We start from the raw sequence: 13,636 nt of genomic DNA on the forward strand, positions 1-13,636 counted from the left end.
CTCCTGCAGTTGGCGTTATTGTGTGTGTCTTGTGAGATGGAGGAGGACTTTATGGATTGATGTCAGATATATGAGTTAATGTTGGACTTGTGGGCTTGGGTAGCACTGGCTTGGGATGTTTTCTTAATGTGCACTCAACCTTTATATAAAACTCTCTCTTATACATGAGTTTCTGTGGATTTGTTTCTCTAAAGTACCCAGACTAACACAAGTAAGACAAAATCCTTGACATCTTCAACCTTTTCTCCATTTATCATGATGTTACTTATTGGTCCAGTTGTGAGGACTTTTGTCTTCCTTACATTGAGTTGTAATCCATACTGAAGGGTATAATCTTTGATGTTCATCAGTGAGTGCTTCAATTCCTCCTCACTTTCAGCAAGCAGGGTTGTGCCATCTGCACATGGCAGGTTATTGGTAAGCCTTCCTCCGATCCTGATGTTGCAGTCTTCTTCATCCTCTCCAGCTTCTCTGATGATTTGCTCATACATGTTTTGTTTCATGTCACTCACTGCAGTGCCCTCAAGGAAACATCAATTATCCCACTTACTTGCTGCTTCCTGTTTCCATTTATAGTTCTTTCTTCTGAATGTTTTCCTTCCCCTAAGTTAACGGTATAGACCTGAATATTGGAAACACCAGCCACCTCTCGAAAGATAGGGCTTTCCATCCCTGTATGTTCCTATGTAGCATACAGTTTCCATTTTGGAAATTCACAGGGGCTATTCTACCCTGTTCTATAGGGCTGCTATGAGTGGGCAATGATTCGATGGCAGCAAGTTTGGTGTTTGAATTATGCATGCATATATTTTTCAAAAGCAAAGTCCGAACTCGCTGCCATAAAGTCACTACTGACTCATAGCAACCCTTCTGTGGGTTTCTGAGACTACAACTATTTACATGAGTAGAAAGCCCAGTCTTTCTTCTGAGGAGCAGCTGGTGGTTTGGAATTGCTGACCATACAGATCACGGCCCAACACACAACAACTACACCACCAGGTCTCCTTACACCTTTAAATCACCAGTATTGCAGGATTGTGCCCATAACAGGACTTGTCTCTCACCTTTAACTCTGTGCTCCTCTGTGTGTCTTACCCTGCCTCCATCACTTTTGAAGATTGCCTTCCCCTTGCTCTTGTTGCATACTGCCTTTCCCAGACACCAAGGTGTCTGCAGGAGGGCCATTTCAATAGCCTGTAAAATGATTACCACCTCTATTAAAATATTGGGACAGATATTTATGAAAAAGAACCTTTCCTGGGTCTTTCATTCCAGAAATGCATATGATACATCTTCACAGCATTCTCAGGTTTACACAATTTAGCCCCGAAGAACTGTCTTAAGAATGTGCAGAGGTCATGGTAGCATAGAAGGGAAGATCGTTTAGAGGACACCAAAAAGACCCAGCCATTCAGCTTTCCTCAAACCAAAGGTCATCATTTTCCCCTTTTAAAAAATTAATTTGGATTAACACATATATCAAATCATTCCATAGTTCAATCACATACAGCAGAATTGTACATTTCTTACCACAATCAGTTTCCAAACATTCTTTTTCTGTATGGACCTCTTGACATCATCACCCTTTGCCCCTCTATCACCTCCGTGTCCCCTCCCCCAAAACCCCAATTCCACTTACTGACTCTATAGGTCTATTAGTCCTGGTTTTCATACCCCCCAAAACTAAAAAACATATACCACAACTTCAAGAGGGTGATTCCCAATGACATAACACTCCCAAGATACCCCCCAATATGTACAAAGACCAAACAAAACAATCCAATCCCTCAAAACATAAGATTTTGGAAAACAGATTAAGTCCAGCATGCATCCTAGGGGAAATCTGCTGACAAGGGTTTTTTTGTTTGTTTGTTTGTTTTAATCATTTTATAGGGAGCTCTTATAGATATTATAACAATCCATAATTCAATTAAATCAAGCATAATTGTAGAATTGCTGCCACTATCAGTTTCCAAACATTTTCTTTCTCCTTGAACTCTTTGATAACAGCTTCCCTTAATCCCCTCCATCCTCTGCCCTAACCCCAGGAAACCTTATTATTATATTATATATTATTATTTGCCATATCTTACACCATCCAATGTATCTGTTCACCTACAATTCTGTTATTCATTCCCCTCTAGTGAAGTTATACAGTCATCATTGCTATCAGTTCTTCCTTTCCCCTGCTTCCCCCACCCCCTCTCTGTCTACCGTCAGGGAATCATTACTCCCATTACTATTTCTGAAGGGTTTATCTATCTTGGATTTCATACATGTAACAATCTTAATTATACAAATGAACATACACAGGTCAAACAAGATTGATGAGGTGAAACTAAAACCATAATTGTAAGGGGAGGGAATATTAAAGAATTAGAGGAGAGTTATGTGCTTCATCAGTGGTATACTGCATTCTGGATATATCATCCCTTCCATGTGGTCCTTCTGTGAGGGACTGGCTAAATACCTTACAGGTGGTTTTGGGGTCTCCACTTTTGTATGCTCCTTCACATAAATTTGATAGCTTGTTTTTGAACTTCTGATACCTGTTCCTGTTGACGCTTTATGATCAAATAGGCTGGTGAGCCTCTTCCATGTGGACTTTGTTGCTTCCCTGTTAGATGGCCGCTTGTTTAACTTCGATCCTTTAAAACCCCAGACACTATATATTTTAATAACCAGGCACCATCAGCTTTCTTCACCATATTTGCTTATGCACCCATTTTGTCTTCAGCAATCATGTTGGGAAGTGGAGTATCATACATTGCCACATTATTAGAAAAAATAATTCTGTACTGAGGTAAGATTTAAATAGAGATCCACAGTCCATCTGCTTCCTTGTATTTACACACACACACACATACACACGCACAAACACAATCTCTATATCTCTATATTTACATATATATATAGATAGATATTTTTATATCTACATAATTTTTACTTTCTTGTTCTTTTCTCTTTCCTCCTACCCCACTATTATGTTTACCCATAGTTTACCTCTCAGTAATTCACCTCTGGTACATTTCAATTGATCAAGCACAACCAGGAATTCTACACCCTCCTCACCATCAATGTTAAATCCCTTGCTATTCCCCTGTCCCTGTCATTATTAGCTCACTGCTCCCCTCCCCCCACCTCTTCCTCTCCCTCCTCCCCACCCAACTGGTACCATTGGTCCTATTGCTGTCTCTTTGGGATTGCTTATCCTGCCTATCTTATATAGATAGATGCCAAAACAAAAAGGAAAGAGAGACACTATACAAATAGTCCCAAGTCTGTTGTCTTGACCCAGAGTAGATGAGTAGCTCTCTGTTAAATATGAGCAGTCCCTGTTATAATCCATCAGTTCAATCGCCTTTTCTTTCAGGGACCCATATCCCAGGACCCGCTTACCTAACAGCACTTACACCCCTTTAGTCCTCAGCCTTCTTGTCTGAGGGGCATGCTTTTACAAGACCCCCTTGCTCTTCCAGCAGTCAATGATGGAGAGGTCTAGTGCCCCACCCCCACCCCGTTACACCTTTAGACTTTCAGTGTGGCCCCCTTGTGAATACCTCCCAACCAGTTCAGATGAGGTGCCAAGAGCTGCCGCCCGAGTCAGAAGTCTACAATCAGGTTCCTTGGGGACTTCATGGCTTTGCTCCCATTGCTGCTCTGTTGCACTCCCCTCTTGGTTTGCCCCATGTGGGCTGGTCAGACCAGTTGCACTCCCTGAACTGTCTCTTCAGGGGTGTCCTCTGTAGCACTGTCATCTAGGGAGGGGACTGCTGACAAGTTTTAACTGTTCAAGTCAGGGTTCTGCCTTTGATCTTCTATACTCCACTTATCAATTCACTCTGTTTATTGACCACTTTCCTCCTATCCCTCAACTGTGGATAGAGGGAGTTCACCAAAGGTTTATTTCCCGTATAGTCACACCAATGAATCTTGGGCTCCCACTGTCATCCATTGCTGTCTGCAAACCAGATTCTCAGATGTTAAGCTCTGATACTAATCCCTCCCTTCCACTTTGGATTACATGGTTCACAATCCTTCAGTGACAGATGATGGTGTGCTTCTTCCATGTGGACTTAGTTGACATCTCACTTAAATGTCTGCTTGTTTGGAGACAAGCCTTTAAGACCCCAGATGCTATTTTATCTGAAAGCCAGGCACCATCTAATTTCTTCACCACATTTTGCTATAGCACCTGTCTCCTCTGTGTTCCCCTCCTGGAAGCGAGTATCAAGCAGGGCCATGATGTAAGAACTAATTGTTCTTAAGTTGAAGCTGGTATTTAGTGTCAGCCATCCTGGATCTATGTTTGTTTGTTTGGTCTTTCAATTTATTCTCACTTGGTAATTAAGCCAAATGTCATGTTATGTCATTGTATTGTTCAATCTTGTCAAGCAGAATTGCACCATTGCTTCTATAATCAGTTCCCAAACATCCTATTTCTTTCTGGGTACCTTTACATCATTTCACTTTTATTTCCCACCTTCCCTGAAGCCCTTCCCTGGCTCTCTTCTTCAATTTGCTATCTCTATAGATTCATCAATCCTGGGTTTCATTTACCAAAAAAAACTTATTTTATAACTTCAAGAGGGTATAATGCCCTACTCTATAGCACCTCTAAGATATACCCTGATATGAACAAACAAAAATCAAATTCATTATAATGATCTTCACAGGTTTTCCAGAATAATACATATCTTAATACCACATGTAGGCCATCAATGTAACAAGACCTTATTTGTCCGCCTACCAAAAGCTCTTCAAAATTGGTACAGCTGTCTTCTGCTTCCTCAGACACCTTGTATTCTGGTCAAATCTCATCATTTTGAGCAACGGGTTGGCAGACTGCTTCCTATTCTCATAAGTTCAGCAGTTTGAAACCACCAGTCACTCTGCAGGACCAAGACAATGCCTTTTCCTCCCATGAAAATGTAAAAGTCTCAGAAATCCAACAGGGCACCGTTATTCTGCCCAAAGGGCTGCTATGAGCCAAAATTGACTTGCAGGCAGTGAGTCGTGCTTTTCGTTGTTTTTTTCCTCATTTCATATTGACAGTAACTCTTATGAATGTGAGCTAATACCCCAACATCTTTCTACAGAGCAGTATATAGAAACTCAGAGAAGTTAAGCATTTATTTAAGGTTTTGCAACTGATTAAAAGCTCAAAGTAACTCGAATTCCTGCCCTTTCTCCAGTACCCAGCTCAGTCTAGTCTGGCCGCATGACAGCCACAGTTTTGGTTTCTTACCTAGGAGCTGAGATGGAAGAGAGTTTTAAAAGGAGGGGGCGGCAGGGTGAAGGGGTCCATACAGAGAAAGAATGTTTGGAAACTGAGTGTGGCAACAAATGTAGAATTCTCCTGGATGTGATTGAACTATGGAATGATTTGATATATGCATTAATCCCAATTAACTAAAATAAAAAAGAGGCAACCTTTCCATAAAGCAGGCTGAATGGTCTAAGTTGCCAGCTTCATAGTTCAAATGAAGATGCTGACTTGAGTAATCTTGTATGCATTTGCAACTGTGCATTGCCAAGTTTTGCCAATATATCATTTCCTAAGAGTGCATCAGTCATGCTTAGTGTTCTAGCTTGTTTCTGAGATTGAAGATAAGTCTATGAAAATATTGGTCTAAGGAAGAAGCGTTAAGCAAAAGACTCCAGATAGAGAGAGACTCTAAGTTGGATTGGACACGGGTTTTTATTATCTCAGGACTTATCACATGTTCAATTTTAAAAACAAATGAAAATATGTCCTCTGCATTTTCACTCCCCAGGGTCTTGTGACTACTTAGGGTAGTCTCTGCCGGCTGGAACGGATTAGAAGAAAAAGGTGACCTCTTCTAAGAGGGGCAGACGAAATATAGAATGGGACCAACTGCATGTGATGAGATTATTTGGTTCCCAGATGGGTTCCTATTAAGTGAGTTTTGCCAAAGGCTCCCTAAACACAGCGAGTAAGGCCGATTGCAGAACTCTCCTCGCCAGCCCATTCAGGAGGGGCCTCTCACTGATCATCCTCAGCCCAACTCAGGAGAGTGGCAGCCAAGGATCCTAAATTGAAATAGCAGAGCTTTAACTATTTCATCATGATCATGCTGCATACATGTTCTCGAAAAGACCTCCATATTGAACCTAATTCAAATTGGGGGGAGGGAACTTGAATGTGTGTGGGAAGCTCTTTAAAAAAAAAAGTTTAAGCTACCTAGAAGCATTTCTAAAATACTTCCAAGTAGAAATAAACTGGGAGTCTTTTGATCCCATGACATTCAGGGAGACCATTCATGTCCAACACACACAATTTTGGAGCTGGTTTTAAGCTAGTAAAGGGAACTTCAAATGCTCAGTGTCATAGGAATAGCATTGAGCCCAACTCAGGCTAAACGAGGTCCGGGAGTCTCTCTCTGGACCTCGGCTGTCTCGTGTGAAAAACCGGCTCATAAGCATATCTGAACCAGCCCTGGTGGCACCGGAAAGCACCTAGCTGCCAACTGATAAGTCAGCAGCAGTCTCAATGCACCAGCCATTCCCCAGACAAAGATGTGGCAGCCTGGGAAACCCATGGGGCAGTTCTGCTCTCCTAGAGGGTCACTAGGAATCAGAATGGGCTCTCTAGAACTGGGTTGGGTTTGGGTTTGGCGAGGCATAACTGAAGGCACAGAGATCAATAACCATGGCCTAAAGTGGCCTCCAATGTCCGTATCTATGTATCTATGATGTTCTGTACATGAAATTCCCTTCAACAAATCAAGGGAGAAGGAGAGGACTATCCTATGTCCTGTGAGAATCAGTGGTGGAGTGGTGAAAAGCACAGGTGCGTTGGGTACGAATCTTGGCTCTGCAGGTCACTGGGGAAGTTATCTCAGTGAGATTATTTAGCTTCACAGCCAACTATACCTCCGCTTTATCAGCTGAAAAGCTTCTTAAGGTTGTAGTCAGGACCACATGGGTTCATGTTTTAAATGTTAGGGCAGTACATGGCATTGCTCGTAACTGCCATCAAGTTGATTCTGACTCAAGGTGATCTTTTGTGTGCAGACTAGCACAGCTCCATCAATTTTCAAGGTTGTGACCTATTGGAAGCCTGTCTTTCAAGGTGTCTCTGGGTGATTTTGAACCCACAACCGTTTGGCTAGTTAAGTCAAGTACTTAACCGTCTGTGCCATTCAGGCATTGCACATGACACATATCCCCATGCCATCAAGCTGATCTCGACTCATAGTGAGTCAATATCAGGTTTCCAAACTGTACATCTTTGTGGAAACAAGCAACCTCAGTGTTCTCCCACGGAGCAGCTGAGATACATATCAAGAACCATCGTGGCTACTTTTACCTTGGTAAAAAGGAATTTAAACTACATTCAATATTATATCAGTAAGAGCCAGCATTTGCTGCCTATGATGTACATTAGACAATGCACTGGACACTTTACGTACATCACCTTTGACATTCTCATCAAGGCTTTGAGATGGATTTTAAGATATTAATATTCAACTAATTTTTAAAATGAGCAATGTGAAATGAATTATACTATTCTTCCTGCCATCCAGTTGATATCTGACTCATAGTGTTCCTATTTATGCTATGATTTATACAACAAGTGGCAAAAATCCCAATTCAAACCCAAAATCATCTTTATTCATTTCCTAAAGATATTATAACAAAACACCACACCTTGGGTGGCTTATGGCATAGTGATTACCAGTTGGGATGTGGTCTGAAAATCTCTGCAGTACGAAATCCCGAGCTGCTCAGAGGGAGAAAGGGGAGGCTCTCTATGGGGACAGTTCTACGCTGTCCTGTAGAGTACCATGAGCTGGCATCAGCTCCATGGCAGTGAGTTTTGAGGTAGAAGAACCGAAGGATGGTCTTTCACAGTTCTGAAAGTGGGGAGTCCTAAGTCAGAGTTCCAGCCTGGCTGTGTTCTTTCCAAAGTGGCCAAGGGAAGCTCCTTTCTTGAATCTTCCCATTTCTGGAAGCCCCAGGCATTTCTTTTCTTGCAGCTGAAACATAACTCAGTCGCATGGCCACTTCCCCTCTGCCTGTTTCTCTGCCCCTCCCCCACCCCAGACACCACTCAGCTGGGATAGACAAAACAATGGGCTCGGACATACCAATGATCGTGAAGACACTGCAGGACCAGGCATTGCTTCCTTCAGCTGGAATGTATGGTTGCCATGAGTCAGGAGCAACTGGATGACAACTAACAAAATCCAACAGTGCAGACTGGAGCAGAATGCATCCTGTTCCAGTTAACTCGTAACATAGTCCAGACTATTTTCAGACCAGAAATTCAAACATAAATGTTAGGGTGGAGGGGACACAATCCAACCCGGAACACCATCTAAGTGCCAAAGACACTGAAGACTCTTCTCAAACATGGTTCCTTTTCTCTGAATGCCTCCTGCGTGCTAGGCGTCGTGCTAGAATCTTCCTTTTACACATCATCACTCGTCCTCCAAGCTCTGCATAATGGGCATCATTATCCCCACTTCTTTTCCCAAAGAGCTGACCCCATTTTCCACTTTCCATTGTATAGTGTTCACCAGCAGCAGTGAGGCGTGAAGCATTTGACATTTTTCAGAGTGGGAGCTGAGGTGACATTGCTGACAACACTTGGATATATTTATTTCCAACCATGCCAACTGGCACCTCGTATTAAATAATACGCTTCATTCACGCTGGAGGGGCCATCCACTGCTTGTCACCGGTAACCAGCAAGATTTGCTCATGTGCCTAAGCTCCCTGTGATGATGTAGAGAACCTCTCTCTTTAGGACCAGTGGGATGTCCACCCTCACCTCACAGTGGAACACAACTAAAGGTTGAGTGTCCACACCCCTACTCCCCAACACCAACCCTACCCTGCTGTGAGAAGGCAATGCAAAGGAGTCTATGCAAAACCCACTCACCCTAAAAGAAGGTTGCAGCACAGCACGGCAGACTGTGAAATCTTTACCGATAGAGACGTGAGCCCAGGCTTTCACATTTATTTTTAGTTAGAGCATCTCATAAAGAAGTTGGGATTCGCCTTGCTGTGATATTTAGAAATCCCAAGCCCTGCAGTATTTTGTTTATCTTGGATGAGTGTTCTCATTAGGCATGCTCCCTAGAGGGGTTGACCATTTGTGGTCATTACACATCGCATGTTTACTTGGGCTGCAGCAAGAAGCAGGCTGCTGCAATAGCTGGTGTCTTGGATCTGTTTGGGAGAGTTAAAGGGAAAGGGCAGTGGGGCAGAAAGCAAGCTCTTGGGATGAGGGCCAAGCTCTAGCAGTAGCCTGTTTGTGAGTTTGGGCACAAAAACTCTGGGGCAGTTTCTTTACACCTCTGTATCTTGGGTCTTCAGTATGGCGGAGGGGTAGGGGTGGGGGTGGGTAGGAAGCCTAAAATAAGTGATGTAAAAAGAGTTTAAAGTAATCTTTTCTATCCTCTTTAAACATTGGCCTACTAACTGAAAGGTCAGCATATCTAAACTACCAGCCACTCTAGAGGAGAAAGACGAGGCAGTAAGCGTCCATAAAGATGTACAGCTTTGGAAAGAATATTGTTCTAGCCCAGAGAGTCACCAGGGTCAGAACCAACTCCATGAAGTGGTTTGGGTTTAAGGGCATTTCATTTATCCTTTGTCTCTAGAAACATCTGACCCTGAGTCTTGCCAAGGGAAAACAACTGTGTTGAGAAGCTCTTCATGGATTTGACAAATGTTCTCATACCTGAGGGGCTTCCTTGATCCTTTTTTTTTTAGTGGATTTTCTCTAGCTGTGTCTGTGGTTTTCATAAAAGGCAAGGCTAGTATTTGATTACCTCTCTGAGTTTTCTTATACTTTAAGATATTCCTGCTTTAGCTTTTCCCAAGACTGTAGTTAGCTTTGTTAATAATTTGTGAAAGCTCCCTATGACCCGAAGATTCTTAAGCCTCTGTCGCCCAGCAGAGATTGCCCGGGGCTGAGGCAAATGGGGCATTTCTCAAACCATGTGTAGTGGAAGACTGGTCACTCAGGCTAAACGGAAGTGCTCTAAGAAAGAGTACGAGATCAAGCTACCATTCCTCAAAGGACATTGTGGTGGGTGCAGCACTTCTTTATTGCACCCTGAGACAAAGTTCGATAAGTGCAGAAAAATCAAGTGGAAAGGGGCAATGAAGCTTTATTTAAATCAAGACTGCCGTGGGTTGGGTTACTTGGGAAGCAGACGCTGCTTTTCCAGGTTATCCGTGCAGTTGGTGTATTTAGGATGCGATCCCCGGAGGCCCCAGTAGAGAGAATGGGCCTGAGACAGAGAAGGGAAGGAGGCATTAGTGAGCAGCTGGGCTGAATCCCCCTGAGTAGTCCTGGGACCATGAATGGAACCCACGCTAGCCCAGCCTATATTTCAGAACCAGGAACCTGGGGTCATTCACCGGCTCTTGTCTGTTCTTCATTGAAGCTGCTTCCAGTGGTATTAATTTCCTGGCACCCCAGGCTTTCCCACCTTAGAGAATCAGCAATGTAGGAGGCAGAAAAGAGAGACAAGACCCCACGTGTATGCCTTACAGGACAATGTGAGTGGTGGTGGTCTGTTCTGAGGTGGAAAATGCAATCAATAAGAGAGAATCTCTCCTGTCTCTTTGTCCTACTCAGTGATGGCTTTGTCCAGACACCACACAAACATACCTATTCAAAGGATAGGAAGCCTGGTTTCAAGTAGCATTGATCACCAGTACCTTCCATGCACAAGAGAATCTGTGGAGGGCCATCTGATCAGCAGTTTCCTTGAAGAACCAAACTTACTGCCACTGAGTCCTGCTGCTATTTTTGTAATGTGCTGTCTAGTCCACTCTGCCTCAGAGCTACTCTACGTACAAAGGAATGAAGCACTGCCCTGCTCTGCCTCATCCTCACGTACGAGCTCACTGTTGCAGCCACTGTGTCAATCCATCTCCTTGGGGGCCTTCTCCCTTTTCAGTGTCCTGCCTCCCCCTCCCACTTTAGCAAGCACGATGTCCTTCTCCGTGGACTGATCTCTCCTAATACCATGTCCGAAAGGCATGAGGTAGTCTCAACATGCCTGCTTCTAAGAAGTATTCTGCCTATACTTCTTTCAAGGCAGATTCCGTGGTCCTTATCACCAGTCCCTGGTACTTTCAATAGTCTTCCCCAGCCTGACAGTTCAAATGCATTGATTCTTCTTCTGTCTTCCTTATTCAGTGTCCAACTTCCATATGTAATAAGGCAATTGAAAATACTATGACTTTAGTCTTTAAAGTAAATCCTTGCCCTCCAACACTTTAGAGCAATTTTGTTCAGCAGATTTATCCAATTCAACATGTCCTTTGATCTCTCGGCTGCTTCTTCCATGAGCATCGGTTGTGGATCCAAACAAGAAGAAGTCCTTGACAACTTCAGTCTTTTCTGTTTATTGTGATGGTACCTACTGGAGTGACCTTATGGGACTGATTGAAACTGCCCCCTTTGGGTTTCTGAGACTTCTAAATCTTTACAGAGAGAAAGAAGATTTCATTTCCTCCCTAAGAGTAGATAACTGATGATCTTAAAGTTAGCAGCCCAATTCCTAACCTGGGCCCCTTAAAAACTCAGGTAGTAGCTGTGAGTTATCGTGGTGTCTCTGAAAAGTGGTCAGGGAAGCGCCCTCTCCCATGTTAGCAGATCCCTGCAGGGTCCAGCCTGGCTCACAGAAGAGTGAGGTGCCATGTGGACACCAGTCAACACTCATTTGCCACCTCTAATCTCTAAACAAGATGAAACCCGGCAGCCTTCAAACATGTTTCATTTGGCCCACACCACAGTGGCTTTGAAAAATTTGTATTAGTCGCCAAGATTTAAACATTCAGGGAGTACATATGAAATTCAAATGTGCAGCTTTTCCCTTTTAAGTCAGAACATTCCTGCATATCAGCTATTGCCCAACCCAAAGTAGCTGCAGCCCCTGTAGAGAGGCAGGAACTCTGTTCTCAGTGACCACGCTTCCCTATTACCTTACAGTTCATTGTCTTGATACACTTGAGTTACTGAACGGCTCTTCCACTCATCTGAGTTCAAACCAGATTTATGTAACAGATCATTGTGGCGTAATACATGGATGCCAAGCCCTGTGGTGGGCACTGGATGTACAAAACATGCTGGTGAGAGAGAAAGAATGGCATGCATTGTGATAGAACCTGGGTGCTCTGATAGATAGAGACTAAAGGCGATGGGGGGGGCCTCATGTGCAGTCAGTACTCACCTGTTAACGGAGAGTTGTATGTTTTCAGAGAAGCATCTACAACAGTGGTTCTCAACCTTCCGAATGCCCTGACCCTTTCATACAGTTCCTCATGTTGTGGTGACCCCCAACCATAACATTATATTTGTTGCTACTTCATAACTGTAATTTTGCTTCTGTTATGAATCATAAGGGAAATATCTAATATGCAGTATGTATTTTCATTGTTACAAATTAAACATAATTAAAACATAGTGATTAATCACAAAACAATATGTAAGTATATATTGTAAAATATTTATTTCTAATGACAAATAAATGAAATTTTGTCTTGAAGCATGGTGTAGCATGAGTAATAGTCTTCACGCTGGTTACTCATTTGTCGGTGTATCTGCATGTGGGCGGACCCGCCTGGAGACGGATAGAAGAGCGGTGTCTTGGTTCCTAAGACCATGGGAAATGTGTGTCTTACGATGGTCTTAGGTGACCCCTTTGAAAGGGTCATTCGACCCCCAACCGGGTCACGACCCACAGGTTGAGAACCGCTGATCTAGACTAAGACAGACCAGGAAATTAAGCCTAGAGATTGATTTCCCCAAATCAGCCATTGAAAACCTATAGATCACAGAGAGTAGTGCAGGACCGAACAGCATTTCACTCCAATGCGCATGGGATTTGTTGTGACTTGGTGACCAACGTGATGGAAGCTGACAAGCACCAAATTAATTGAGTGCTTACGATGTGCAAAGCACAGGCCCAAACATTTCACCTGAGGAGTCAGGGAGGGTTTCCCAGAGAGATTTCGCTGGAGCAGCTCTTCCAGGATAGGAAAATGATTCAATACAAAAGGGTGTTTCAAGTGGAATTGTATGTTCAGTAGACAGGCTTGTGATCATGCCAAGAAAATGAGTGTACATTAGAAGCCATGTGTGGCTACAGCCAGTAGGGAGGCAGAAGAAATTTAACCAGCTTCTCTATGATACAGGTCAAGGGTCAAGGATATGAAAAGGAGCATGGTCACTGTCTTGGCCAGCGCCCTGTCGGGACCAGTCTGAAGGGAGGCTGCTGTAACTTAGCTTGGGCTGGTCCCTATGCATCCATCACCCTCCTGTACTGAAGAACATGCTCAAGGAATTCACATTTATGTTAGTTGCAGTCCAACATCACAAGGAATGGAAAACTGATGTCAAATACATTAATATTGCATTTGAAAGCCAAGAGTGATTTATTTCCTTCTATCTCAATTGGATCATACTGTTTTTTCCTATCAGAACAAAGATTTAAATCTTCCTAAATGCCTACATGCATGTTTCTACCTTCTCAAAACCATTTTCAAAATATCTTTCCTAAATATGTGCTTTCCACTTTGGGGCCAGAGCATGGCACCCCATCAGACTTGACTGGAGGACACGCCTAGAGGTCAAAAATCAGAC

The sequence above is a fragment of the Echinops telfairi genome, unplaced genomic scaffold (genome assembly GCF_000313985.2).
Source record: "Echinops telfairi isolate 266 unplaced genomic scaffold, ASM31398v2 ScPeMD7_7421;HRSCAF=8459, whole genome shotgun sequence".
Classification (NCBI taxonomy): Eukaryota; Metazoa; Chordata; class Mammalia; order Afrosoricida; family Tenrecidae; genus Echinops; species Echinops telfairi.